This window comes from Ranitomeya imitator, chromosome 3, assembly GCF_032444005.1.
Source record: "Ranitomeya imitator isolate aRanImi1 chromosome 3, aRanImi1.pri, whole genome shotgun sequence".
Lineage (NCBI taxonomy): Eukaryota > Metazoa > Chordata > Amphibia > Anura > Dendrobatidae > Ranitomeya > Ranitomeya imitator.
Window position 1 is genome coordinate 186,873,154 of NC_091284.1, and position 24,964 is coordinate 186,898,117.

The window sequence follows — 24,964 nt, forward strand, 5'->3', positions numbered from 1 at the left end:
CTCGTGCCTCTGTGTGGGGGATCGAGCAGATCTCTGGGCCCCGTTTATTGTCTGACTTTTCATAGTCATAGAAATTATACTTCAACCAATCAGCATAAGAACACGTTCACAGTTCTTAACTTATAAGAATGCAGGAAAAACTTAACCCATGAGGATACAGGAAAAATGGGAACTACAGATATGGTCATGTCTTTTTGGCATAGAAAAACATATTAACAGATGCCTCAGTCCTGTATAGCGATACCCCCACGAGTCTCTTATCTGGCTCACTTAAGTTGGAATACTCAAGGTCTTTATACCAATTATGAACCATAGACTAGCTGAATAACAAAATATTATCTTCGTGAGAAACAGGACAGTTATTTCATAGCAGCTGTAACCTTTTACCTAAGTAAATAACAGAATTTATCTTTAACCAAAAACAAAATGGAGTCAAAGCAGAAAATGGAGAATCTTTCATAATTTGTTCCTTTACATTCCCCCCTAGATAAATTTTGTTAATTAATGTCCAGCATCAGAGGTACTATCCCAAGCTATAAGCTCGAGGGGTACTGGTCTTCACATGACTGGTGCCATGTTACCAGCCATGGCTGTTGCGGCGTACCCGTCCCCCCTGTATACTAGAATTTACGAATAACAATTATTGATAACGGTGGTGGCTTCAACATCTTCATCAGGTAACCTTGTGAAATCGGTGTAGAGAAGAGCAGGGGTGGCAACGCTTTTGGTTTCATCATTAGTTGTCTTAGTGCAGAATTTCCTAATACATACAGAAATACACCAAAGAACAAGTTTTAGTATTACATACATGACAAGGATAAAGGCAGCGATGTGTAACAAACTTTACAAGATTCCAGCTATCAAGCCGCAAGTCCCTCAAACCAATTGGCTGGATTAAGAAAGGAGAAGATATCCGTCCACCAACTGTCCTTATTACGGTCATTGTCTTTATCATACTAATCTCTGAGTCTTTGAATATCTTCTAACTTATGTGAATAGCCATCTTAAATACAGTTAAATTTGCATTAGCAAACATAAGGGGCATAAGAATATATAAAAGTACAAAAGAGTATAAAGATATATATTTTCAACTTGACAATCCCCCCTAAACACTAAGTTTTTCCCTAAGAAGAAAGTTCCTTCGAGACTGTCCATGTGATGGGGAAAGGGGAGGTGGATTTCTTCATCCAGACACCTCAGAAGCTCTCCCCTTGTGAGAGGCCTCCAGGCAGCTGAACCCTTCACTAGCTTCACATAGAGTTCTCCCGCTGTCCCTAAACTAAATCTCTTAGCATCATCTGAGAGTATAGGGTATTGTCTATCTTCTTGAGGGGGACGTACTTGGGGATCTCCCCTGGATCAGTGCCATCGTACTCTGGTGAGTCTACTTCTTGGTTAAGGAAGGTGCCAGTCGGAGTTGCCTTAGTGATAACCTTTTTATACAGGGGAATAACACAACAGAGGATTATCGATCCAACTACAAGGAGAGCAATCAGTTCTAGACAAGCTTGTTGAAAGAATCCTTTGAGCCCACCCAACCAGCCGGAAAAGAAAGATGTGTCTACTCCAACATTAGTTTTTAATTCTGCTGCTAACCCATTTATCTTTTTAAGGGCTATCATGGTCTTTCCATTTACCCCAGAGTTCTGAGGGATATAGGTACAACATTCCTCTCCCACCATCCCACAGACTCCTCCTTTCTCAGCTAAGATCATATCAAGGGCTAGTCGGTTTTGGAGGGTCATTCTAGTGTTAGGGCCCAATTCCTCAACTATACCCTGGAAGGCTTCACAGGTAAAATTGACAAACCTTTGTTCACTGTAATATATGTAATTGATCCCATCAACATTTTGTTAATCTGCACTTGTGGATTAATAAAGCAAAGCTAGCATAGATCTGGTTCTGGGCTTTAAATTGGTCAGGCACCCCCCTTGGCACTCCAATACCATCGACATATACCAATGGATCTTCTTCATAACTCATGTGGAGCTGATCGAGACTTCTCCTCTTTCTGGTATATTCATCAGGTATCTCTGGATCCCAAGGTAAAATCTTGAACTGCACAGCTAGTTTAACAAGGGTGCATTGACCTGTCCAGGCATTAGGCAATCTAGGATGGAGCTTACCATCTCCACATAACCAATAAATGTCGTACATATACTGTGTATGATTAGCTAGCAAGTCAGTATCTAGGGAACTGTTCTCTTTACAGAAACCTGTCTCGAAGACCCCTACTGGTGTACCTGTAGTGTCGTGGGAATTATAGCAGGTATAATTATCAGCTAATACGGTTATCCCCCCTGGGACCTTTAGTGTGGGTTCTTCATGAATTAGTGGGACATAATCTGAGCAATCAGTGGGCTTTAAACCCTTCAACAGATTCATAACACAGGCAGTGGTATTAAGTATATCCAATATATCCCAAATTTGATCTTCTAGATAGTCTGTGGCCCTAACCAATTTATCCCACATTTGTGTAATCATAGGGTAAATGAAAATAGAACTGACAATTTTATTGGCTATACCCATCTGTACTATTAATTTTTCATGATATTGTACAAACTTATTATTCAAGGATGTTGGAGAATTAAGGCTGTCCCATGCGGTTACCAATATTATTACATGGAAATACGAAAAACTAAAACATTATGTCCCCCTTATTTGCTACTAGTCTGTTTGACCAGTTTGCAGTGCGATACGTGGATCCATTTCGGCCTAGCTTCCAGCTTTACTGACATAGGAGTGATGAGGAGGACTTGGTAGGGACCGTCATACAAGGGTTCTAGTCCGTGTTTTCTGACATAGCTTTTCACGACCATAAAACCACCAGGCTTCAAATTGTGACAAGTGTCGGTTTCTGCTGAATCTGGAAGGGAAGAAGAAACTAAAACATGGGTGTTAGCAACATTTTACTAAGCTGAATAACATATTGAACAGCACGGACAGTTTCTTCTGATAACTACTGAGACTGAAATTTGCAACTGGGGCCTAGCACCAAACAATATCTCATATGGGGACAGGCCAAGTTTTGCAATAGGGGCAGTACGAATGTGTAAGAGCCCTGGCCATGGAGCCGTAGTCTCCTGCATCATTTTGGTCAATTGTCCCTTCAGTGTGCCGTTCAGCCTCTTAATTTTCCTACTAGATTGTGGATGGTATGGAGTATGGAGGGCTACAGTGGATCCAGGCATTGTCAGAACCTCGTGATACACATGAGAAGAAAAATCCGGGCCTTGGTCACTTTCAACAACTTCTGGAACACCATATCTGCATATAACTTCCATCACCAGTTTCTTTGCTGTGGTCTTTGCAGTCATGTTGGTAACAGGGAATGCTTCCGGCCAATTGGAGAACATATCGACAACCACCAGACAATATTCATACCTTCCAGACTTGGGCAACGTGATGAGGTCCACCTGGAGCCTTTGGAAAGGATAGTCGGGCTTAGCAAGGTGCTTCGGGGTTACACGTTGAAGTTGACCGGGATTGCAGGTCTGACAGATACCTCGATGTGTGGGCCCATGCGCCCACGTGGCAATAGCAGGGTACATCCGCTTAGGGAAACACACAAGTTGGTCCTTTTTCCAGAGACCATTGTCCATACGTGCTCCATCAGCTTTCCACTGCTTCACTTCTTCCTTTGGAGACATTCTCTGCATCGTCATTAAGCGGTCTCGCGGGGTCCGGCAGAAAACCTCAGTCTGGCATAGATCATCAGGTTCCTGTAGAGTCAGTGTTTCTTGTAACTGTTTACGCAGAGAGCGTGTGGTCACCATAGCTGGTATGGTCAGTTCAACAGGCAGAAGAGCAGCGGCTTTTGCTTGCATATCTGCAGAGGCGTTACCAACAGTCTGTGGACTGTTCTTAGGACCGTGCTCCTTAACTTTGATAATGGCCACCTGAGTAGGTAATTTGATTGAGTCCATGAGGGTTTTAACAGCTTCAGCATTCTTCACTGGAGTCCCGGCAGTAGTAACAAACCCTCGATTGGCCCATAGGGCTCCGAAATCATGAGCAATACCAAATGCATACTGTGAGTCCGTGTATATATTAGCCCGCCTGTCTTTGGCTGGAACACATGCAGTAGACAGATCCTGAAGTTCTGCTTCTTGTCCTGACAGGGAGGGAGGGAGGGAGTGCAGCTCCGTGCACTACAGTGTCTTCCGTAGTAACAGCTTATCCGGTGTGGAATCTGCCAAAATCATCACCATATCTGGAACCGTCTTTCAGGACATTGTAGAGAGGTAGCATTATGCGGGATGCGTCCGGTATTCACTGACAACAATAAGTACATAGTCCAAGAAAACGCTGGAGCGCAGTCTCATCTTTTGGAAATGGAAGGGAGCTGACGGCTATTTTTCTTTCTTCTGTGAGGTGTCTGGCACCCTGAAGGAGACAGTGACCCAAAAATATCACTTGACCAAGGCAGAACCGAAGTTTCGAGGCCGAAACCCGACAGTTCAGATCTGCCAGATACTTGCGAAAACTAACAGTGGCAACAATGGCTTCCTGCTCTGTCCGTGCACACAACAAAACAAAAAAATTACCCACATACTGAAGCAACGTGACATAGGGATATTCTAACTGCCAGGGTTAACAACACTATCCCCCCTATTTTTTTATTTTTTTTAAACTGATTGGGAAAGGACATGTAAGATACACATCTCATTATGCTCATCTACATAGGGGTTATATAACATAAGGACCATCTGACCATCATCTTGGCTCACCAACTCTCTAGGTCTGCTCAGGTGCACTTATACGTCCATCATATTATCTTTGTCTGTAAAATGGGAAAGGTTTGTTCTCAGGGTCAGCCAATTATTTTAGCGTAGCTAGCTAGTCAGAGGGCTTCCAGAGATAATACTCCTGTATCTGTCTTACACTACCTGATGTGGTTGGTTCTCTGGTGGTGGGGGTGACATGATGACCGGTTGGGGGTGACATGACATGCTGGTCTACAGCTCCTTCCCAAAAGGATTACTGTCAGCTTACTCCCAAAAGTTAATGTCCCCACTACGCACAATCCTGTGTCAGTTTCTTAAGTCACTACATGTGATCTTGTCTGGACAGGATTCAGTGTAATTCACTTAGGTTGGGTTGCAGCACAGATTATACAAGTATTTCTCCAGTCTGGGTTTGTCTGTGCGCAATATTTACAAGTCCATCTGTCTTGTCTTGGTCTGAGGGAGAGAGATTTCCAGACACAGGGTTAAAATAGATATTGGAACGTAAGACTGGATTTGTGTAAGGGAGGGGGCTGGAGCTGAAATCTTCTGCTTGGGCCACTGATAAGGAACCAAGCTGCGAGCTGTGTCCTTGCAGCTGTGGCGGGGGGAGGGGGACTAGAGAGCGAGTAAAGATCGCTGCAGCTGCTGATACAGAATGGGTTAAGTTCTTCTGGAAACTTTGTACTACTTTTAATGCATCGTCCGGAGTGGAATTCTCGATGTCAGGTCTGACTGACATTATTGCCTCTTTCAATTCAGATTTAAAACTCGGACATCAAAGCTACCACAAAAACGTGTGAATGGGCTTTATTATACAGTGAAAACCCCAGATCTTTAAACACTACCATAAGACGCCCATAGAACTTCTCGGCAGTCTAGGATATATTGGTGCCTTGGGGTTAAGGGGCATAGGGCTTACAGTCGGGAGAAGAGACTTAATTTCCTGGGGAGGGACCATATTACCCAACAGGGAGTCCCCCTGTTTCAGATTTCTTATTGTTTGCTTTCCCAACACATTAATCTCAGTCACTTTCTCAGTTCCTTCCTGCACCACAAACATCCAGTTTTTTTTGTCATAGTAATAGACAACTTTCCTTTTTTTTTTTTTTTTTTTTTCAACGTAACAAAAACAGATCCGAATTCACTTTCTCTGTTAATCCTTAATTTACTATATATCAACCACTCAACTTGAAGCAGATGAATCCTTTACCAATTTTTTTCAATCACACTGATAACCAAACGATCTCTTACAAATCTCATTCTAAAACAAAACACCATATTTTACTTTAAACTTACAATATTTCTTTCTACACAAGGAGAGGATGCAGCGACTCGACCCCTCCATACCAGAAACACAGAACTGATAAGAACATCACAGCATTCCTCAGCACAGAAAGCAGAAAGACACAGCGCAGTTGTTTGACCCCTCCCATCGGGAAATCTACACAGAAACAGAATACAGCAGTTCTCAGACTTAATTAATTTCTACAAAACCTTCATCACACAATTCATATGCCAGAACACCTTAGAAAAACCAATGATTGAGAATATTTTCCTCATCTTTGGGCTAACAGTATCAGATTCAACACACAAATTCAAAGTCTTCTCTTACTTCCATGGAAACATGATTCTCCTTTAGAGCTAAATATCCTTACTTTGTCGTGCATAGTACCAGAGCGGCCGTATATAGTCTATTCCACTAGGTTTACCAGTCCCCCACTGGGACAACCCAAAAACGCGGTACTCAGTGAAAGGAGGAGGGCGTCTTAGACATTCCCTCCGAATACCTCTGGATATATATACTGTATACTTCTATATATTCCTGAGTTACGTATCCTACCCAATCTTCGATCACCTCACCGCGCCTGATTCTAACAATGATCAGGAATTCAGGATATTTTGACTATAAAGAGAATTACATCACTGGTCAATCCGGGGTGTCCGTCCCTTATGAGGTACAGTTCGAGCACTGGACTCCCAACGGAACTACACCTCTATATGATTCCACCCAAAAATCACCCACCATCGGGGACAAACCTCAGATCCTCTTTGCAGCAACAAACACAGGAAAACCACACCAAACGGTCAGTCTGGACAGTATAACTGCCAACTTACCGTGGTTGTTGTGGGGGATGATCAGTCCCAATTTTCCAGTGCCTGTGTCCGCTCCGAGGGTCCTTTGTCTGGTTGTCCTCCGGGGGGCAGAGGCGTTCCTGGTTGGGGCCCCACGTTTTCGGGCGCCAAGCTGTTGAGGGAGGATCTAAAGTGATCCTTCACGGTTGACTCAGTGATTTCCAGATTAATTTACAGGGCGTTGCCGGCAACTGAAAATGACCAGACAGAGACTCGTGCCTCTGTGTGGGGGATCGAGCAGATCTCTGGGCCCCGTTTATTGTCTGACTTTTCATAGTCATAGAAATTATAATTCAACCAATCAGTATAAGAACACGTTCACAGTTCTTAACCTATAAGAATGCAGGAAAAACTTAACCCATGAGGATACAGGAAAAATGGGAACTACAGATATGGTCATGTCTTTTTGGCATAGAAAAACATATTAACAGATGCCTCAGTCCTGTATAGCGATACCCCCACGAGTCTCTTATCTGGCTCACTTAAGTTGGAATACTCAAGGCCTTTATACCAATTATGAACCATAGACTAGCTGAATAACAAAATATTATCTTCGTGAGAAACAGGACAGTTATTTCATAGCAGCTGTAACCTTTTACCTAAGTAAATAACAGAATTTATCTTTAACCAAAAACAAAATGGAGTCAAAGCAGAAAATGGAGAATCTTTCATAATTTGTTCCTTTACAATGTCAGCAAAAGCATGTGATTTGTATACTTCTGACCACATTCCGACTAGACGTGCTGGCCTCGCTCAGTTCATTTTCATTGAGTGAGGCCACACATGTCTAGTCAGCATGTGACCGCATGTATGTAAATCACCAGCACGAGAGAATCCTGACAGCGTGCAGTTCGCACTGTGAGAATTCAGAAGTCTGCAGTCACAAAGAATGACTGCAGACTCATTACAAGCCTGGACAACCCCTTTAATGCTCCTAACATAAATAAAAACATGAGAGTTAGTTAGTATCACAAATAACATTTACATCCAGGTACCTTATAGATGACGTCATCTCTGGAGCCATTCTCCTTCTTTTCTTCATCTTGTCCAGACCCCATGATGAGTTTTCTCATCCACAGCCGTCTCTGCAGACTTCCATCTTCTCCGCTCTTTTGCAGAAAATCTCCACATGACGCCCTTAAAGATACAAGTGTCATTATAATGCTCCTGAATAAAAAATTGCCCCTCACTATATTGTCTGCCCAAAATATGACCCCCACAGTCCCTCTTATGGTACATGCTCTTCACACTAACCTCTCCTTTCCATACCGGCCCCCTCTTCAGACTGTCCTCTCACACTGTGTCCCCCTCTATAGGGCCCAGTATTTAAACTGTACTATCTCATCAGACCCCCCCTCCTTGGTATACTGTCCGCTCCTGGCTGTGTCCTTACACTGTCCCCCCATGCTACGCCCCCACTACTCAGTTTCTATTCTGTGCCCACTGACTTTTCTCCCCCATACTGTCTCCTCACACTATTCCCCTCCCTCCTCATACTGTCTCCTCTCACATCCCTCCTGTTCACCAAACTGTCTCCTCATATATTTACCCCCTCGCTTTCTATACTGCCTGCTCATCTGACTCCCTATATTGTGTCTGCACACATCCCATCACCCTCACTCCCCGTACTCTGTCCACAAACATTTTTCACATCCCTACTCATACTGTGTCCACATACATTCCCCCGTTCGCTCCTCATACTGTCTGCACCCATCCCCCATACTGTTTCCTCAGATATGCCCCCTAGGGTTGAGCGACTTTTACTTTTATAGGATCGGGTCGAGTTTCACGAAACCCGACTTTCTCAAAAGTCGGGTCAAGTGAAATCGGCCGATCCTATAGAAAAGTCGGGGTCGGGGTCGGCCAAAACACGAAACCCAATGCAGTGCAATGGGATACTATGGTTCCCAGGGTCTGAAGGAGAGGAAACTCTCCTTCAGGCCCTGGGATCCATATTTAACCCTGCTGTTCTGTTCGGTCTGGGGAGACCTATTTTGAACTTTGGTATTTTTTGGGGTGTTCAAGATGCGGTTCTGAAACTTGTGGTTGATTGACTTAAATGAGGATGGGTCGGTCGGCCACGGGTTTCAGAGCCGCATCTTGAATATTTTAAAGAATATTGAAGTTCAAAGTCGGTCATTTTTGACCAACAGAACAGCAGGGTTAAGTGTAAAATAAAGAATTAAAATAAAAAATATTGCTATACTTACCCTCTGACGCGCCCTGGTACTAACCGGCAGCCTTCCTTCCTTAGAATCAGCGCGTGAAGGACCTTAGATGACGTCGCGGCTTGTGATTGGTCACGCGACCGCCCATGTGACCGCTCACGCGACCAATCACAAGCCGCAACGTCACCGAAGGTCCTTCAAGCGCTGATTCTTAGGAAGGAAGGCTGCCGGAAAGAAGCAGGGCACGTCCGAGGGTGAATATATTCCTATTAGGTACAGTATATACTCACCCTCGGACGCGCCCTGCTTCTTTCCGGCAGCCTTCCTTCCTAAGAATCAGCGCTTGAAAGACCTTCGGTGACGTCGCGGCTTGTGATTGGTCGCGTGAGCGGGCACATGGGCGGTCGCACGACCAATCACAAGCCGCGACGTCATCTAAGGTCCTTCACGCGCTGATTCTAAGGAAGGAAGGCTGCCGGTTAGTACCAGGGCGCGTCAGAGGGTGAGTATATCAATATTTTTTATTTTAATTCTTTATTTTACACTTAACCCCTTCCCGACCTTTGACGCATACGCTGCGTCATGAAAGTCGGTGCCATTCCGACCCATGACGCAGCATATGCGTCATGGAAAGATCGCGTCCCTGCAGGCCGGGTGAAAGGGTTAACTCCCATTTCACCCGATCTGCAGGGACAGGGGGAGTGGTAGTTTAGCCCAGGGGGGGTGGCTTCACCCCCTCGTGGCTACGATCGCTCTGATTGGCTGTTGAAAGTGAAACTGCCAATCAGAGCGATTTGTAATATTTCACCTAAAAAACTGGTGAAATATTACAATCCAGCCATGGCCGATGCTGCAATATCATCGGCCATGGCTGGAAACACTTATGTGCACCCACCCCACCCCTCCGATCGCCCCCCCAGCCCCCCGATCTGTGGTCCGCTCCCCTCCGTCCTGTGCTCCGCTCCCCCGTCCTCCTGTCCGCTTCCCCGTGCACCAATCACACCCCCTGTGCTGCAATCAAACCCCCCCGCACTCCGATCCCCCCCCCGCACACAGCGACCCCCCCCCCCCGTGCTCCGATCCACCCCCCCCGCACAGCGATCCCTCACCCCGTGCTCCAATCCTTCCCCGTGCTCCAATGCTCCCTCCCGTGTTCCGATCCACCCCCCCCATGATCCGATCCACCCCCCCGTGCTCCGACGCCCCCCCGTGCCCTGATCTCCCCCCCCTTATACTTACCTGGCCGCCCGAGGTCCGTCCGTCTTCTTTCCTGGGCGCCGCCATCTTCCAAAATGGCGGGCGCATGTGCAGTGCGCCCGCCGAATCTGCCGGCCGGCAGATTCGTTCCAGAGTGAATTTTGATCACTGAGATATATCCTATCTCAGTGATCAAAATAAAAAAAATAGTAAATGACCCCCCCCTTTGTCACCCCCATAGATAGGGACAATAAAAAAAATAAAGAATTTTTTTTTTTTTCACTAAGGTTGGGGTAAGAACTAGGGTTAGGGTTAGGGTTAGGGGTAGGGTTAGGGTTAGGGTTAGGGTTAGGGGTAGGGTTAGGGGTAGGGGTAGGGTTAGGGCTAGGGGTAGGGGTAGGGTTAGGGCTAGGGTTAGGGTTAGGGGTAGGGTTAGGGCTAGGGTTAGGGTTTCGGTATGTGCACACGTATTCTGGTCCTATGCGGATTTTTCCGCAGCGGATTTGAAAAATCCACAGTGCTAAACCGCTGCCGATTTATCGTGGATTTACCGCGGTTTTTCTGCGCATTTCACTGCGGTTTTACAACTGCGATTTTCTATTGGAGCAGTTCTAAAACCGCTGCGGAATCCGCAGAAAGAAGTGACATGCTGCGGAATGTAAACCGCTGCGTTTCCGTGCAGTTTTTCCGCAGCATGTGTACAGCGATTTTTGGTTCCCATAGGTTCACATTGAACTGTGCACTCATGGGAAACTGCTGCGGATCCGCAGCGTTTTCCGCAGCGTGTGCACATACCTTTAGAATTAGGCTATGTGCACACGGTGCGGATTGGCCGCTGCGGATCCGCAGCAGTGTTCCATCGGGTTTACAGTACCATGTAAACATATGAAAAACCAAATCCGCTGTGCCCATGGTGCGGAAAATACCGCGCGGGAACGCTGCGTTGTATTTTCCGCAGCATGCCAATTCTTTGTGCGGATTCCGCAGCGTTTTACACCTGTTCCTCAATAGGAATCCACAGGTGAAATCCGCACAAAAAACACTGGAAATCCACGGTAAATCCACAGGTAAAACGCAGTGCCTTTTACCCGCGGATTTTTCAAAAATGATGCTGAAAAATCTCATACGAATCCGCAACGTTGGCACATAGCCTTAGAGTTGGGTTGGAATTAGGGTTGTGGTTAGGGTTAGGGGTGTGTTGGGGTTAGGGTTGTGGTTAGGGGTGTGTTGGGGTTAGGGTTGTGATTAGGGTTACGGCTACAGTTGGGATAAGGGTTAGGGGTGTGTTGGAGGTAGAATTGAGGGGTTTCCACTGTTTAGGCACTTCAGGGGGTCTCCAAACGCAACATGGCGCCACCATTGATTCCAGCCAATCTTGTATTCAAAAATTCAAATGGTGCTCCCTCACTTCCGAACCCCGACGTGTGCCCAAACAGTGGTTTACCCCCACATATGGGGTACCAGCATACTCAGGACAAACTGCGCAACAATTACTGGGGTCCAATTTCTTCTGTTACCCTTGAGAAAATAAAAAATTGCTTGCTAAAACATCATTTTTGAGGAAAGAAAAATGATTTTTTATTTTCACGGCTCTGCGTTGTAAACGTCTGTGAAGCACTTGGGGGTTCAAAGTGCTCACCACATATCTAGATAAGTTCCTTGGGGGGTCTAGTTTCCAAAATGGGGTCACTTGTGGGGGGTTTCTACTGTTTAGGCACACCAGGGGCTCTGCAAACGCAACGTGACGCCCGCAGATCATTCCATCAAAGTCTGCATTTCAAAAGTCACTACTTCCCTTCTGAGCCCCCACGTGTGCCCAAACAGTGGTTTACCCCCACACATGGGGCATCAGCGTACTCAGGAGAAACTGGACAACAACTTTTGTGGTCCAATTTCTCCTGTAACCCTTGGGAAAATAAAAAATTCTGGGCTAAAAAATTATTTTTGAGGAAAGAAAACGTATTTATTATTTTCACGGCTCTGCGTTATAAACTTCTGTAAAGCACTTGGGGGTTGAAAGTGCTCACCACACATCTAGATAAGTTCCTTTGGGGGTCTAGTTTCCAAAATGGGGTCACTTGTGGGGGGTTTCTACTGTTTAGGCACACCAGGGGCTCTGCAAACGCAATGTGACGCCCGCAGACCATTCCATCAAAGTCTGCATTTCAAAAGTCACTACTTCCCTTCTGAGCCCCCACGTGTGCCCAAACAGTGGTTTACCCCCACACATGGGGTATCAGCGTACTCAGGAGAAACTGGACAACAACTTTTGTGATCCAATTTCTCCTGTAACCCTTGGGAAAATAAAAAATTCTGGGCTAAAAAATTATTTTTGAGGAAAGAAAACGTATTTATTATTTTCACTGCTCTGTGTTATGAACTTCTGTGAAGCACTTGGGGGTTCAAAGTGCTCACCTCACATCTAGATAAGTTCCTTTCGGGGTCTAGTTTCCATAATGGGGTCACTTGTGGGGGGTTTCTACTGTTTAGCCACATCAGGGGCTCTGCAAACGCAACGTGACGCCCGCAGAGCATTCCATCAAAGTCTGCATTTCAAAACGTCACTACTTCACTTCCGAGCCCCAGCATGTGCCTAAACAGTGGTTTACCCCCACATATGGGGTATCAGCGTACTCAGGAGAAACTGGACAACAACTTTTGGGGTCAAATTTCTCCTGTTACCCTTGGGAAAATAAAAAATTGCGGGCTAAAATTCATTTTTGAGAAAATAATTTTTTTTTTTTATTTTCATGGCTCTGCGTTATAAACTTCTGTGAAGCACTTGAGGGTTCAAAGTGCTCACTACACATCTAGATTAGTTCCTTTGGGGGTCTAGTTTCCAAAATGGGGTAATTTGTGGGGGATCTCCAATGTTTAGGCACACAGGGGCTCTCCAAACGCGACATGGTGTCCGCTAATGATTGGAGATAATTTTCCATTTAAAAAGCCAAATGGCGTGCCTTCCCTTCTGAGCCCTGCCGTGCGCCCAAACAGTGGTTTACCCCCACATATGGGGTATCTGCATACTCAGGACAAACTGGACAACAACATTTGTGGTCCAATTTCTCCTATTACCATTGGCAAAATAGGAAATTCCAGGCTAAAAAATCATTTTTGAGAAAAGAAAAATAATTTTTTATTTTCATGGCTCTGCATTATAAACTTCTGTGAAGCACCTGGGGGTTTAAAGTGCTCAGTATGCATCTAGATAAGTTCCTTGGGGGGTCTAGTTTCCAAAATGGGGTCACTTGTGGGGGAGCTCCATTGCATAGGCACACAGGGGCTCTCCAAATGCGACATGGTGTCCGCTAACAATTGGAGCTAATTTTCCATTCAAAAAGTTAAAAGGCGCGCCTTCCCTTCCGAGCCCTGCCGTGTGCCCAAACAGTGGTTTACCCCCACATATGAGGTATCGGCGTACTCGGGAGAAATTGCTCAACAAATTTTAGGATCCATTTTATCCTATTGCCCATGTGAAAATGAAAAAATTGAGGCGAAAATAAATTTTTTGTGAAAAAAAAGTACTTTTTCATTTTTACGGATCAATTTGTGAAGCACCTGAGGGTTTAAAGTGCTCACTAGGCATCTAGATAAGTTCCTTGGGGGGTCCAGTTTCCAAAATGGGGTCACTTGTGGGGGAGCTCCAATGTTTAAGCACACAGGGTCTCTCCAAACGCGACATGGTGTCCGCTATCGATGGAGATAATTTTTCATTCAAAAAGTCAAATGGCGCTCCTTCCCTTCCGAGCCTTACCATGTGCCCAAACAGTGGTTTACCCCCACATGTGAAGTATCGGTGTACTCAGGAGAAATTGCCAAACAAATTTTAGGATCCATTTTATCCTGTTGTCCATGTGAAAATGAAAAAATTGAGGCTAAAAGAATTTTTTTGTGAAAAAAAAGTACTTTTTCATTTTTACGGATCAATTTGTGAAGCACCTGGGGGTTTAAAGGGCTCACTATGCATCTAGATAAGTTCCTTGGGGCGTCTAGTTTCCAAAATGGGGTCACTTGTGGGGGAGCTCCAATTTTTAGGCACACGGGGGCTCTCCAAATGTGACATGGTGTCCGCTAAAGAGTGCAGCCAATTTTTCATTCAAAAAGTCAAATGGCGCTCCTTCCCTTCCAAGCCCTGCCGTGCGCCCAAACAGTGGTTTACCCCCACATATGAGGTATCAGCGTACTCAGGACAAATTGGACAACAACGTACGTGGTTCAGTTTCTCCTTTTACCATTGGGAAAATAAAAAAATTGTTGCTGAAAAATCATTTTTGTGACTAAAAAGTTAAATGTTCATTTTTTCCTTCCATGTTGCTTCTGCTGCTGTGAAGCACCTGAAGGGTTAATAAACTTCTTGAATGTGGTTTTGTGCACCTTGAGGGGTGCAGTTTTTAGAATGGTGTCACTTTTGGGTATTTTCAGCCATATAGACCCCTCAAACTGACTTCAAATGTGAGGTGGTCCCTAAAAAAAATGGTTTTGTAAATTTCGTTGTAAAAATGAGAAATCGCTGGTCAAATTTTAACCCTTATAACTTCCTAGCAAAAAAAAATTTTGTTTCCAAAATTGTGCTGATGTAAAGTAGACGTGTGGGAAATGTTATTTATTAACTATTTTGTGTCACATAACTCTCTGGTTTAACAGAATAAAAATTCAAAATGTGAAAATTGCGAAATTTTCAAAATTTTCGCCAAATTTCCGTTTTTATCACAAATAAACACAGAATTTATTGACCTAAATTTACCACTAACATGAAGCCCAATATGTCACGAAAAAACAATCTCAGAACCGCTAGGATCCATTGAAGCGTTCCTGAGTTATTACCTCATGAAGGGACACTGGTCAGAATTGCAAAAAACGGCAAGGTCTTTAAGGTCAAAATAGGCTGGGTCATGAAGGGGTTAAATATGGATTCCGATACCGATTTCCGATATTGCAAACATATCGGTACTCGGTATCGGAATTCCGATACCAGATTCAGAAGATCGCCGACCTCATGGCCGGCCCCACACAGGGGTCGGGTCGGGTTTCATGAAACCCGACTTTGCCAAAAGTCGGCGACTTCTGAAAATGGCCGACCCGTTTCGCTCAACCCTAATGCCCCTGTTATGAGTGGCAATTCAGTATCACAATGGACATGGAGGTCAGAGCACATACAGTGATCTGACAATAACCCAAAATAACAGAACGAGCTCTGAGACGTGGGAACTCTGCAGACCGCAATCCCTGATCCTCTCCAAAAACAACTAGAGGCAGCCGTGGATTGCGCCTAACGCTACCTATGCAACGCGGCACAGCCTGAGAAACTAACTAGCCTGAAGATAGAAAAATAAGCCTACCTTGCCTCAGAGAAATACCCCAAAGGAAAAGGCAGCCCCCCACATATAATGACTGTGAGTAAGATGAAAAGACAAACGTAGGGATGAAATAGATTCAGCAAAGCGAGGCCCGATATTCTAGACAGAACGAGGATAGGAAAGATAACTTTGCGGTCTACACAAAAGCCCAAAGAAAACCACGCAAAGGGGCAAAAAGACCCTCCGTACCGAACTAACGGCACGGAGGTACACCCTTTGCGTCCCAGAGCTTCCAGCAAAACAAATAGACAAGCTGGACAGAAAAAATAGCAACAAATAGCAAAGAAGCACTTAGCTATGCAGAGCAGCAGGCCACAGGAATGATCCAGAGAAACACAAGTCCAACACTGGAACATTGACAGGAAGCAAGAATCAAAGCATTAGGTGGGGTTAAGTAGAGAAGCACCTAACGACATCACCAGATCACCTGAGGGAGGAAACTCAGAAGCAGCAGTACCAGTTTCCTCCACAAACGGAAGCTCCCAGAGAGAATCAGCCGAAGTACCACTTGTGACCACAGGAGGGAGCTCTGCCACAGAATTCACAACAGTACCCCCCTCCTTGAGGAGGGGTCACCGAACCCTCACCAGAGCTCCCAGGCCGACCAGGATGAGCCACATGAAAGGCACGAACAAGATCGGGAGCATGGACATCAGAGGCAAAAACCCAGGAATTATCCTCCTGAGCATAACCCTTCCATTTAACCAGATACTGGAGTTTCCGTCTTAAAACACGAGAATCCAAAATCTTCTCCACAATATACTCCAATTCCCCCTCCACCAAAACCGGGGCAGGAGGGTCAACAGATGGAACCATAGGTGCCACGTATCTCCGCAACAATGACCTATGGAAGACGTTATGTATGAAAAAAGAATCTGGGAGGGTCAGACGAAAAGACACAGGATTAATAACCTCAGAAATCCTATAAGGACCAATGAAACGAGGTTTAAACTTCGGAGAGAAAACCTTCATAGGAATATGACGAGAAGACAACCAAACCAGATCCCCAACACGAAGTCGGGGACCCACACGGCGTCTGCGATTAGCGAAACGTTGAGCCTTCTCCTGGGACAAGGTCAAATTGTCCACTACATGAGTCCAAATCCGCTGCAACCTGTCCACCACAGTATCCACACCAGGACAGTCCGAAGACTCAACCTGTCCTGAAGAGAAACGAGGATGGAACCCAGAATTGCAGAAACATGGCGAAACCAAGGTAGCCGAGCTGGCCCGATTATTAAGGGCGAACTCAGCCAAAGCCAAAAAGGACACCCAGTCATCCTGATCGGCAGAAACAAAGCATCTCAGATAGGTTTCCAAGGTCTGATTGGTTCGTTCGGTCTGGCCATTAGTCTGAGGATGAAAAGCCGAGGAAAAAGACAAGTCAATGCCCATCCTACCACAAAAGGCTCGCCAAAACCTCGAAACAAACTGGGAACCTCTGTCAGAAACGACATTCTCTGGAATGCCATGCAAACGAACCACATGCTGGAAGAACAATGGCACCAAATCAGAGGAGGAAGGCAACTTAGACAAGGGTACCAGATGGACCATCTTAGAAAAGCGATCACAGACCACCCAAATGACTGACATCTTTTGAGAGACGGGAAGATCTGAAATAAAATCCATAGAGATATGTGTCCAAGGTCTCTTCGGGACCGGCAAGGGCAAAAGCAACCCACTGGCACGAGAACAGCAGGGCTTAGCCCGAGCACAAATCCCACAGGACTGCACAAAAGAACGCACATCCCGCGACAGAGATGGCCACCAAAAGGATCTAGCCACTAACTCTCTGGTACCAAAGATTCCAGGATGACCAGCCAACACCGAACAATGAACCTCAGAGATCACTTTATTAGTCCACCTATCCGGGACAAACAGTTTCTCCGCTGGACAACGATCAGGTTTATTAGCCTGAAATTTTTGCAGCACCCGCCGCAAATCAGGGGAGATGGCAGACACAATTACTCCTTCCTTGAGGATACCCGCCGGCTCAGATAAACCCGGAGAGTCGGCCACAAAACTCCTAGACAGAGCATCCGCCTTCACATTTTTAGAGCCCGGAAGGTACGAAATCACAAAGTCAAAACAGGCGAAAAACAGTGACCAACGAGCCTGTCTAGGATTCAAACGCTTAGCAGACTCGAGATAAGTCAGGTTCTTATGATCAGTCAATACCACCACGCAATGCTTAGCTCCTTCAAGCCAATGACGCCACTCCTCGAATGCCCACTTCATGGCCAGCAACTCTCGGTTGCCCACATCATAATTCCGCTCAGCAGGCGAAAACTTCCTGGAAAAAAAAGCGCATGGTTTCATCACTGAACAATCAGAACCTCTCTGCGACAAAACAGCCCCTGCTCCAATCTCAGAAGCATCAACCTCGACCTGGAACGGAAGAGAAACATCTGGTTGACACAACACAGGGGCAGAAGAAAAACGACGCTTCAACTCTTGAAAAACTTCCACAGCAGCAGAAGACCAATTGACCAAATCAGCACCCTTCTTGGTCAAATCGGTCAATGGTTTGGCAATACTAGAAAAATTGCAGATAAAGCGACGATAAAAATTAGCAAAGCCCAGGAACTTTTGCAGACTTTTCAGAGATGTCGGCTGAGTCCAATCATGGATGGCTTGGACCTTAACAGGATCCATCTCGATAGTAGAAGGGGAAAAGATGAACCCCAAAAATGAAACCTTCTGCACAGCAAAGAGACACTTTGATCCCTTCACAAACAAAGAATTAGCACGCAGGACCTGAAAAACCGTTCTGACCTGTTTCACATGAGACTCCCAATCATCCGAGAAGATCAAAATGTCATCCAAGTACACATTCAGGAATTTATCCAGGTACTCTCGGAAGATGTCATGCATAAAGGACTGAAACACTGATGGAGCATTGGCAAGTCCGAATGGCATCACTAGATACTCAAAATGACCCTCGGGCGTATTAAATGCAGTTTTCCATTCATCGCCTCACCTGATTCGCACCAGATTATACGCACCACGAAGATCAATCTTGGTGAACCAACTAGCCCCCTTAATCCGAGCAAACAAATCAGATAACAAAGGCAAGGGGTACTGAAATTTAACAGTGATCTTATTAAGAAGGCGATAATCTATACAAGCTCTCAGCGAACCATCCTTTTTGGCCACAAAAAAGAACCCTGCTCCTAATGGCGACGATGACGGGCGAATATGCCCCTTCTCCAGGGATTCCTTCACATAACTGCGCATAGCGGTGTGCTCAGGCACGGATAAATTAAACAGTCGACCTTTTGGGAATTTACCACCAGGAATCAAATTGATAGCACAATCACAATCCCTATGCGGAGGTAGGGCATCGGACTTGGGCTCATCAAATACATCGCGGTAATCAGACAAGAACTCTGGAACCTCAGAAGGGGTGGATGACGAAATTGACAAAAATGGAACATCACCATGTACCCCCTGACAACCCCAGCTGAACACAGACATTGATTTCCAATCTAATACTGGGTTATGGACTTGTAGCCATGGCAACCCCAACACGACCACATCATGCAGATTATGCAACACCAGAAAGCGAATATCCTCCTGGTGCACAGGAGCCATGCACATGGTCAGCCGGGTCCAGTATTGAGGCTTATTCTTGGCCAAAGGCGTAGCATCAATTCCTCTCAATGGAATAGGACACTGCAAGGGCTCCAAGAAAAACCCACAACGCTTAGCATATTCCAAGTCCATCAAATTCAGAGCAGCGCCTGAATCCACAAACGCCATGACAGAATATGATGACAAAGAGCAGATCAAGGTAACGGACAGAAGAAATTTTGACTGTACCGTACCAATGGTGGCAGACCTAGCGAACCGCTTAGTGCGCTTAGGACAATCAGAGATAGCATGAGTGGAATCACCACAGTAGAAACACAGCCCATTCAGACGTCTGTGTTCTTGCCGTTCAACTCTGGTCAAAGTCCTATCGCACTGCATAGGCTCAGGTTTAAGCTCAGGTAATACCGCCAAATGGTGCACAGATTTACGCTCACGCAAGCGTCAACCGATCTGAATAGCCAAAGACATAGACTCATTCAAACCAGCAGGCATAGGAAATCCCACCATGACATCCTTAAGGGCTTCAGAGAGACCCTTTCTGAACATAGCTGCCAGCGCAGATTCATTCCATTGAGTGAGCACTGACCATTTTCTAAATTTCTGGCAATATACCTCTATCTCATCCTGACCCTGACAAAGAGCCAGCAAATTCTTCTCTGCCTGATCCACTGAATTAGGCTCATCGTACAGCAATCCGAGCGCCAGGAAAAACGCATTGATATTACTTAATGCAGGATCTCCTGGCGCAAGAGAAAATGCCCAGTCCTGAGGGTCGCCGCGCAAAAAAGAAATAATAATCAAAACCTGTTGAACTGGATCACCAGAGGAACGAGGTTTCAAGGCCAGAAATAACTTACAATTATTTTTGAAACTCAGAAACTTAGTTCTATCTCCAAAAAACAAATCAGGAATAGGAATTCTTGGTTCTAACATAGATTTCTGATCAATAGTGTCTTGAATCTTTTGTACTCTTGCCGAGAGCTGATCCACAAATGAAGACAGACTTCTAATGTCCATCGCTACACCTGTGTACTGAACCACCCAAATGTCTAGGGGAAAAAAAAGACAAAACACAATGCCAAGAAAAAAAAATGGTCTCAGAACTTCTTTTTTCCCTCTATTGAGAATCATTAGTACTTTTGGCTTCCTGTACTGTTATGAGTGGCAATTCAGTATCACAATGGACATGGAGGTCAGAGCACATACAGTGATCTGACAATAACCCAAAATAACAGAACGAGCTCTGAGACCGCAATCCCTGATCCTCTCCAAACACAACTAGAGGCAGCCGTGGATTGCGCCTAACGCTACCTATGCAACGCGGCACAGCCTGAGAAACTAACTAGCCTGAAGATAGAAAAATAAGCCTACCTTGCCTCAGAGAAATACCCCAAAGGAAAAGGCAGCCCCCCACATATAATGACTGTGAGTAAGATGAAAAGACAAACGTAGGGATGAAATAGATTCAGCAAAGCGAGGCCCGATATTTTAGACAGAACGAGGATAGGAAAGATAACTTTGCGGTCTACACAAAACCCCAAAGAAAACCACGCAAAGGGGCAAAAAGACCCTCCGTACTGAACTAACGGCACGGAGGTACACCCTTTGCGTCCCAGAGCTTCCAGCAAAACAAATAGACAAGCTGGACAGAAAAAATAGCAACAAATAGCAAAGAAGCACTTAGCTATGCAGAGCAGCAGGCCACAGGAATGATCCAGAGAAACACAAGTCCAACACTGGAACATTGACAGGAAGCAAGAATCAAAGCATTAGGTGGGGTTAAGTAGAGAAGCACTTAACGACATCACCAGATCACCTGAGGGAGGAAACTCAGAAGCAGCAGTACCAGTTTCCTCCACAAACGGAAGCTCCCAGAGAGAATCAGCCGAAGTACCACTTGTGACCACAGGAGGGAGCTCTGCCACAGAATTCACAACATGCCCCCCATTCTCCTGAACTGTTTCCTCATATATGCCCATTATTTTCCTCTACCCCACCCCATCATTGCTCTCTTCACCACCTCCATCTTTACCTTCTCCACCACTACTATCATTGCTTTCTCCCCCCCCACCCCATAATTTCCCATTCCACCACCTTCATCATTTCCTCCTTTGCCTTTTCCACCATATCCATCATTTTCTTTCCCCCCACCATCCCCATCTTTGCCCTTTCCACCACCATCATCATTGTCCTTTCCACCATCACCATACTTGCCCATTCCACCACCTCCATCATTTTCTCCCCCTCCAATATCATCAGTGTGCTTTCCACCACCACCATCCTTGTCCATTCTACCACCTCCATCATTTCTTCCCCTCCTCATTTTTGCCCTTTCCACCACCTCCATGATTTCCTCCTCCCCACCATCATTGATTTCTCCCCCCACCACCATCACTGCCCATTCCACCACATCCATCATTTCCTCCTCCCCCTCCATCCCAATTATTGCACTCTCCCCGTCAGCCCCATCATTGCCCTCGCCTCTCCTCTCCGTACACACACAAAACCATTTACATCTCTGCACATTCACCCGCAGCGCTACGCATGCACGCACAAACACACACACACATTGCGTACAGTAATGTAATGGCCACACCTAGTTACTCCTACACACGCGGCTGAGCTCCGTACACCTTGCACACACGGCTCCGCTCCATACACCTCGTACACACGTGGCTCCACTCCATACACCTCGTACACACACGGCTCCGCTCCGTACACCTCGTACACACACGGCTCCGCTCTGTACACCTCGTACACACACGGCTCTGCTCTGTACACCTCGTACACACACGGCTCCGCTCTGTACACCTCGTACACACACGGCTCCGCTCTGTACACCTCGTACACACACGGCTCCGCTCCTTACACCTTGCACACACGCAGTTCAGCTCTGTACACCTCGTACACACACGGCTCTGCTCTGTACACCTCGCAACACACGGCTGCGCTCCATACACCTTGCACACACCCAGTTCCGCTCTGTACACCTCGTACACACACGGCTCTGCTCCATACACCTTGCACACACCCAGTTCCACTCCGTACACACACGGCTCCGCTCTGTACACCTCGTACTCACACAGCTCCGCTCCATACACCTTGCACACACCCAGTTCCGCTCTGTACACCTCGTACACACACGGCTCTGCTCTGTACACCTCGTACACACACGGCTCTGCTCCATACACCTTGCACACACCCAGTTCCGCTCCGTACACCTCATACACACACACGGCTCCGCTCCATACACCTTGCACACACCCAGTTCCGCTCCGTACACCTCGTACACCACGGCTCCGCTCCGTACACACACGGCTCCGCTCCGTACACACACGGCTCCGCTCCGTACACACACACGGCTCCGCTCCGTACACACACGGCTCCGCTCCGTACACACACATGGCTCCGCTCCGTACACACACACGGCTCCGCTCCGTACACACACACGGCTCCGCTCCGTACACACACACGGCTCCGCTCCGTACACACACACGGCTCCGCTCCATACACCTTGCAGACACGGCTTCCGCTCTGTACACCTCGTACACACATGGCTCTGCTACATCCACACAAAACACTCCTGACCGTTACCCTTACCCTCGTCTAGCACAGAGCACCATGACAACCAGCAGAGTCCTGCACTACACGGAGGCCCTTCATCATGTGACTCCTGACTCCTCCCCCCCGTGACCTCATCACAGGTCCTGTGAGCACAGAGCTGCACAAGCAATAGCTGTGGTGTGCGGCTCTCTGCAGTGGAGAGGCTCTGCTGCGGGACAAGTGCAGTCCCACCCGAGCCTCCTTGAACCGCCGCATCATCAGGCGGCCCGCTGGCGCCCCCCTGTCGGCTGCGCCCGGGGCACATGCCCCGGCTGCCCCCCCCCTGGATACGCCACTGACACCTATGGTATGGTTTGCATTGTTTAACCTCTCGCCTTTTGTTTTGTCTTCATACACGTTGATACGGTGTGTGATCCGACATACGGCATAAACCACTTCTGTCTCCCAAATAAGCAGACTGTTCTCTATAGTCTAACTTGTTTATTGGTAAACATGAGCGCGGTAAAACTATAAGAATACAAATGATTTGAGTAAGTATTGGGCAAATAATAACATGACTGCAACTAACAGGGAAAGCATACAGGATGATGCAACTTCTATAATAACTACATACAGCAGGTAACTGAAATCACATTTCCTGTGTACTAGCTGCTATACAGTTAATCACACTCTGTACATTACATAGCAAGAACAGGGATAATGGTCTTACCGAATAATCTTAACCGGAATGGCAAGTAAGTGAGGTAGTTCAACACAGGAGATTAACACGTGTGTCCAGGGAAATACACAGAGAGAAAATGGAGTTTCCCCTTCCCATGATACCTTGGTGAATCCCAGAATGCAACACTCTAATAGTTACTGAAAAACACAGGTAATAAATTTAACCACCACTAGGTGGTGCTATAACACAGCAAAACCAAAACTATGGTATTAAACCTTTTAAAAGCTAGATACGAAACCTGACCTTCGCTAGAATGGGCAGAACACTCCCCACTTGGCATCAACCGATGCCACCCACAGGTTCTTTTGGCGAAAACAGTAAGACAAGTTCCGCAACTGGTCTGAGGAATAGTTTACTCTCCCTGGACTTGCCTACTTTGACCTCAACCTTACGCACTTTCCCATCTTTGCTTGGAAATATTTTAGTGATGAGGCCTAGTGGCCACTCATTACGGTGAGACTGGCTGTCTTTCATGAGAACGACATCGCCGGTTTTGATGTTTGGTTTGTCGGTCTGCCACTTCTTCCTGGTTTGTAAGGTGGAGAGGTACTGCTTCCTTCATCTGTCCCAGAAGGTATTGGAGAGACTTTGGACTTGTCTCCATTGTCGTCTGTAGAGGTCCTTGTTGCTAAATTCTCCAGGTGGCGCGCTGAGAATGCTGGCTTTCTGAGTAAGTAACATGGCAGGAGTGAGAATGGTCGGATCCTCAGAGTCACTAGAAAGTGAAGTCAATGGTCTAGCATTAATGATGGCCAAAACTTCTGCCAGGAATGTGGTCAAACTTTCATGTGTGAGTCTTGCGCTACCTGCTTGCAAGAAGATGGAGTCAAGGACTCTGCATGCCATTCCTATCATCCTCTCCCAAGCGCCTCCCATGTGAGAAGAGTGTGGAGAATTGAAAGTCCAGGTGCATCCCTGCTCATTCAAGTACCTTTCCACACTGGTGGTGTCTAGGTTGGAAGGAATTTGAAGTTCTTTCACTGCTCCTACAAAGTTGGTACCTCTATCGGAGCGTATGTGCTTCACGGGCCCTCTGATGGCGATGAAACGTCGGAGTGCATTTATAAACCCTGAAGTGTCCATGGACTCAATTACTTCGATGTGGACTGCTCTGATGGACATAAAGGTGAACATAACCGCCCAGCGTTTGGCGTTGGCTTGGACTCTTCTAGTGTGCCGTGCAACCACAGACCATGGCCCGAATACGTCCAGTCCGACGTTGGTAAAAGGAGGTTCTGTACTAAGTCTGTCTGGTGGGAGATTGGCCATCTTTGGCTTTTGAGTCCCACCACGGAGTTTGCGACAAATCACGCAGTTGTAAATGAGTTTACTCACGCATCGCTTTGCTCCAACTATCCATAATCCAGCCGTTCGTAGATTTCCTTCGGTAAACAGTCGGCCCTGATGTTTCACCAAGACGTGGTGGTGTTGCACAAGCAGGGTCGTGACATGATGATGTCCAGGAATTATTATAGGGTGTTTCTCCCCAAATTCCACTTC

The 24,964-nt window shown here is 46.3% G+C and overlaps 1 long non-coding RNA gene across 1 annotated transcript; it reads right to left on the minus strand.

Moving 5' to 3' along the window:
* Window positions 1–656: 656 nt before the first annotated feature.
* On the minus strand, window positions 657–22,846 carry LOC138673097 (uncharacterized). The gene is made up of 3 exons (XR_011319809.1): window positions 22,780–22,846; window positions 7,859–8,000; window positions 657–760 (listed from the first exon to the last, which is right to left on the minus strand). It is a non-coding gene; the product is annotated as an uncharacterized lncRNA (long non-coding RNA).
* Between the last annotated feature and the right edge of the window lie 2,118 nt (window positions 22,847–24,964).